The sequence below is a fragment of the Pavona decussata genome, unplaced genomic scaffold (assembly GCF_977016875.1).
Source record: "Pavona decussata unplaced genomic scaffold, jaPavDecu1.1 SCAFFOLD_131, whole genome shotgun sequence".
In the NCBI taxonomy this organism is placed as follows: domain Eukaryota; kingdom Metazoa; phylum Cnidaria; class Anthozoa; order Scleractinia; family Agariciidae; genus Pavona; species Pavona decussata.
In genome coordinates, this window is record NW_028145545.1 from 215,273 (window position 1) to 221,534 (window position 6,262).

General features: G+C 37.5%; 1 long non-coding RNA gene across 1 annotated transcript; it reads left to right on the top strand.

Moving 5' to 3' along the window:
- Positions 1 to 4,377: 4,377 nt before the first annotated feature.
- On the top strand, positions 4,378 to 5,819 carry LOC146468360 (uncharacterized). The gene is made up of 2 exons (XR_014867525.1): positions 4,378 to 4,711; positions 5,390 to 5,819. It is a non-coding gene; the product is annotated as an uncharacterized LOC146468360 (long non-coding RNA).
- The last annotated feature ends 443 nt before the right edge of the window (positions 5,820 to 6,262 follow it).

Sequence of the window (6,262 nt, forward strand, 5' to 3'; positions counted from 1 at the left end):
GAGAAATGCGTTTAAACCCACTGATCATTTTTATTAAGTTGTTAGATAATTGTTTTTAATGGCCAATCGAAAGCTCTTAACCGCTGTAAGATCCCACTTTTCCCTCCTTGTAAAATTATTTTGGATTCTCAAGTTATCTTTCTTCAAAGAGGCGCAGGCCGTCACTGTTTTGTCGCACTTGCTATCAACCAGTGTCAAACTTTTGCGTGTTTTCATACTTGAAATATTAACTTCATGAGCGATGATGCTGTTTATATGTATGATGGTAATAGGTTAATACATAGCTATGATTCTTTGATGGCCTGGCGTAGAATTATTTGACTGATCATCCAAGAAAAAAATTTGGCGAGGTTGTAGTTTATCAATCATTCAAACTTCCCGGGTTTTACAGGAAGTGACGTCACGATGGCCCGCATCATCCGGACAAGCAATCCGATTGCGAAAAGCCGAAGTTGACCCCTCCCTCCTAGGCGTGAGTCTCACGCCTGTGGTTTGAAAACTTCGATCTCACGCCGGCTCACGCTTGCGGGCCAATTTCTCACGCCTGGTTGAAAAATGTGAGTTGCTGCCGTCTTGCTTGACACAATTTCCAAAAATATGTTAACTCAGACCATGTTAGAACGAAAACCATGTGCAAAAGGAATAAATGACAATACCCTCCTCGCGATCTCTGATTTTTGAAGGTGAAAAGCACTGGGAGCGAGCTCGCGTCTATACGCGTCCTGAGACTTCGGACGTCCTCGGAAGACTTCGAAGGTCTTCGGAAGACTTCGGAATTCTTCGGGAATCTTCGGAAATAATCGTGTCGTCTTCAAAAATCCCAGCACTCCCAGGATAAAAATCTTACGCCTATATCTTAAAAAAAGTTGGCAGGTATATTAGAGGAATACAGCTTGTGATTGTAATGGGAATCTCAAGTGTTGTTAGTATGAAGCCAATTATGATTTGTTCTTAATTGTTTGTGAATTGATGATTCAATTTGTTTTCAGTGGAGGAAGAACAGCATGAGCTGGACTGTGTACATATACAAGGAGGTCAAATTGAAAGAAATTACAATCTGCAAGACAGCCCTGAGGTATCGTCACCTGTTGAAAGAGATTCAGTTCAGTTCGGTCACGATAATGCGCCAGGTAAAAACATTACAATTATTTTGCATTCATTGAGAGTGTTAGCCTCCCACGCAGTCGCTTTTAGGGGACTCGTATTACCTCCTCCTCACAAAGGAGGAGGTAATACGAGTCCCCTAAAAACGACTGCGTGGGAGGCTATGAGAGTGTACGTGCTGTGGTTTTAGTGTGAGATTGTGAACCCAATTGTGGTGGAATCTAGTCATACATGTACTTTGGTGGCTAGTGGATCCTGAATATTTACCTACATAATATTTTAATTTGTTTTTTGTAGCTCCCAGCTGCACATAATAATTTTGTGCAAAAGGATTTCAGTTACATGATTGTACACGTATGTTCCCTTGCAAAAACAGTCCTATTTTATTTCTATTTTATGCCTATTTTAATCCTATCACACCTATTTTTATACTATTTTATTCACACTTACAGTCGAACCAGGTCAAGCGTACCCCCCTAGACTCTATTAATGGATCGATTATTTGAAAATTGAACCGGCATTAGCCGTTTCAAAGAATGCATTCATTTATTCATTGTTAACGCGGATCAATGATCAAATTAAAATTCGCAGAACATAGATCCGCGCTAACAGTAAAAGCAATAGCCTGTAAAATTCAAACTACAGTACATTTGAAACAGCTCGTTCGTTCAAACTGTTCCTACATGTTGTTGACACATTCATATAATTCGTTATGCAAATTTGGTCATGGCAAGAGCACAAAGTCAAGCGCTTGCAAATGAGTCGGGCTGAAAAATTCCAATTTATCTTTCATGTATAGCATTCACCTACCTTGTAGCATGAAAAAGTTTGGTATATATTATTATTTCACCAGACTGTCCATTATACGTCGACGAATAGCGCAACACATGTGCTGCCATTGTCGAAGGTCAACTGAAATGAACATCTTTCACTCTGAGTTCGCATACTTTTCGCTAAATTAATTTGCATATACCTCAAAAAGAGAACCGTTTGTTATAATAAAACGCTTCCAGTCCTTTTTCATTTTTGTTTTTGAATAACTAACGGAAAAAACGCAAGTGTACAAACGTAAAATGTTCATTTAGTGATCATTAGTGAGTTTAAATTTACGCGACAGGACCCACCGTGCCCGGTTTAAAATATTGGCGAATTTTCTTTCTGACAGTACGCGTTGACTGCTGTAAATCACAAGAAATCTGTTTTTTGGAAAATCCACTGTTATATAAATCAAGAATTGCCGCTCTGAATATATTGAGAGGGGTTTTTCCCGCGGGCTTTCTGGTTTTCTGGTTTCGTGCATAATTTGTATCCTGGTTCGTATAATCCAATCAGAAATCTAATTTTGATTTGAATACTTGAAACGACTAACGGGTTCAATTTTCAAATAATACATTCATTAATAGAATCTAGGGGGGTACGCTTGACCTGGTTCGACTGTAAATATATTTTATTTCTATTTTACCTGATAAGGAAAATAGAGCATCTATTTTATTTGAGTTTTACTTCTATTTTAAACCTATTTTAAGGCAAGAGTGAACCAGGTGGTGTATTTTATTTCTATTTTTCATAACAAGCTGAAAAATAGCTTGTTCAACAGGCTATTTTAATCCTATTTTAATTTGAAGCATCGCTGTTTCTCAGTAAAATTAGACTGCAAGCAGTCCCTTTCTGGATAGTCGAGAGGTCGCGCGAAATAGTCGAGCGCGAAAAAACTGGAGCAAACGAGCGGAGGGGAGCTTGGAGAGAGGCGTGAAAGAGGGGAAAGGAAAAGAAAGGGACTGCGCTCTTAGCTGTAACAGATGCGTTCAGGGTAACTCCGCCCACAATTCGTTAAACCCATTAAAAATCCAATTTACTGAATGACAGCTAATAAATAACAACTCAACATTGTTATTCAATCACCAGAATATAGGAGCAAAGAGGAAGAATCGCCGAGCTCGGGCATTGATCCAAGCTTCTCTGAAAAGCCAAAATCTCTAGAAGTTGTGGTGCATTTAAATTTTTTTTCGAGGCCCAGAGTAAAAGAAATCGACGACACAAACGTCCGAAGTACAGGACAACTGGAAAGCTGTTGTTAATATCATGTTTAAACATCCTGCGGTGAATTCTGCCGACAAAGCTTGTTCCGCGGATGCGAAAATTACATTGTACTAGTTGACACCAATGTCTTTTAATAATTTTGGGATCTTGTCGAAGGCAACTGCTTTTAAACCAAAGTCATTTGACTGCAACTGGTCTTCGATAATACTGCGAAGCGGAACAACAACCACGATCGAAGCCGTGATGGCAAAGTTTTTCGCTATTTAATGCAAAGCTTTGATATATAATGGATTTCCCAAAACCAGTGGGAAGAACGGCCATTACATCTTTTCCCGACAAGAGCGCTTCTACTGCTAGCTTCTGTCCCTCTTTGAGAACTAAGCCGCCGACTTGATCGCTTAAATTTACGAAGACATCGCTGCTACTCTCTTTCACGACTGAAACCATTTTCCTAGTGATCTGAAGTGTTGACATCAAACGTGTGAAGAAGTTAATTACACATCAAACTTGTTTGACAGCAGCTATTGTTTATGGACCAATCAGAATTTTCCGTTGCTGGAGCGACGGGAAATTCGAACGCGTTTGTTACAGTTAGCAGCGCAGTCCCTTTCTTTTCCTTCTCTCCCCCAGTCGCTTCTCGTTTATTTCTCCTCGCTCCAGTCTCGCTGCGCAGTGAGCGCACCCTCTCGACCGACCAGAAAGGGACTGCTTGCAGTCTACAGTAAAATAGTAATAAATTAGACTGTTTTATTTCTTTTTTTCTGCACATAGGATTGACTATGGCCAGTTATAATTCCTTTGGAAAATATGAAAAATAGGCTATCATAATCCTATTTTATCCATGACAACCTTGAACAAATGACAAAATAGATTTTAAATACTATTTTATTCCTATTTTTGGAGGTAAATTCTATTCCATTGCAAAATATGTATAAAATAGTCTATTTTAATACTGTTTTTTTTCCTATGCATGGTTAACCTATCATATTTTATTCCTATTTTATTCAGCAATTCAAACTTGGCTTACAATGTCTGTAAAAACGTAATTTTGAGGCAGCTGTTTTGTACTCACACAAAGCAGAACTTCCACTATACACTGAAATTCATAATTCACTGAGCTTCTTTCTTGTAAGTTTTCTGAACCATGCATACATAAATGGGCAAATTATACTAATTAAGACACTGAAAATGCAGTTGTGAAAACCACTATTACCTTCAATTTATCTCGAGGTCATTTTTTAATGCCAAAAAGATCAGCAAGTTTTGAATCGTAAATCGTTCAAGTACAATGCAAGCTAGCTTTTTACAACGGGCAAAAGAACGGTGGAGTCACTGCACAGCAACAATGGCAGCCATCTTGGATTTCAGTCAGACTGGGAAGACTAGGCATGAACAAAGCTATTTTGGTCAGCAGCCATGCCACTGCAGGCTCGCAGAAAAACCGTTTCATTTTAGATTTTAAGCGGGATTCAAGTTTACAGGCATCTTTCCCCTGGTTTTTTACTTCTGTTAAGCTAAAAATGATGTCTTCAAGCAGCATAATGTGGATGACTACTTTAAGAAAGAGGTATGCTTTGATTTAGTTAATAATTTTGATGAGAAACTGCATGAAAATGTGTGATTTTATAAATAAATATAGTCTGCTTGGAATGAGTAGATGTGCTTCTTGAAATTTTATGGCTCCAAATTCTAGATTGTCGAGGTAGACATTCCTTATTTATTTTTAATATATTGGTCCACTGAAAAGAATAAACGATAACTGGCTTCAATAACAGTTGAGATTCACATTACAATGACAAACTATACATTCCTCCAACCTCTGATCATGCCACATGCTTTAGAATCTATGACATTCGATATTCCGTACACTGCAAAGCCAAATCTGAACTGGATTTTCCATAATATTTATAGCCTTCACAAACGTTTTTAAGGAATACTTTGTAGCCAGATTAATATCATGTCTTGGTATAAGCTGAAGACTCGTTCGTCTAATCTTGATTTTGATTCAGGTTGCATGATTAACTTCATGGAGTTACATGTATAAGTTTATTATTTTTTACATGCACAATAATACACTATACTTTTGTAGCACCATGAGTTAAATTCTGTATACCCTCATATTTTTAATTTACTGATCATTGTTACGGGGGAAAAGCTCCCTGCAACATGTGTCAAAAATCATACTGACAGCCCTGATCAATAAGACAAACTCACTTAAATGGCACAATTTTCTGTTTTACTACAGATTGTGAAGGCCAATAGTCAAGACTGCAGCTTCAGAGTCAAGTCACCAAATCCTGATAAATATAAGCTAAGTCATTTATGACTGTCAGACTCTGTTATTGCATTTGACGTTAGGAGAACGCATACTTTTCATGTCTCTTCTAAATTCTACATGTAGACGCTGTTTGATTTGGGTTTAGTTGCCATCTTGGACTGGCTGACCACTTGCCTTGATATCATGCAAGAGCTTTGAATCCCGCTGGCTAAGTGAAGTCCCGCGGATCGATTTTCTGGATAATCAGTACAATAAAAAATATAATTTCACTGGAGATCAAACGCACTTTATCAAGCTATGATTATTAATAGTAACTGATTCAATTTTGTTATGAATCATGAGCTCTGCTGCTACAACTCAGGAACAATTATTACTAAATAAATTTTTTTTAACTTGCCTAATGCAGTATTGGTCATTGCTTGATACCACAGTTGAAAATGGCAAAGTTGCAATCTTTTTTATCAATCCAATCATCTTTCTTATTAGCACTTTCCTTAAACCTTAACACAATTCTAGACAAAGCCATGTTCTGAATGTTTCTTTCCCGAGAAGTTCATTGTGAAATTGTCTTGCTGTTACAATACTTATAACGTTTGTAGCTCAAGCTGGCTGTGGTATACGGTGTGAATCACAAATTCATAGTGTGCAATGCATGTTATTAACCATCCAGATATACATATGTAGGTAGATGAGGAATATAATTATTGATCATTAAATTTATGATATGTTATATTGACAAATACTACAACTAAAACACACCACCTTTGGAAAATCTAGGCTGAGGATCAGATATATAATGTTTGAACTGTCACCTACTTTCAACCTATTTTATAGCCCTAT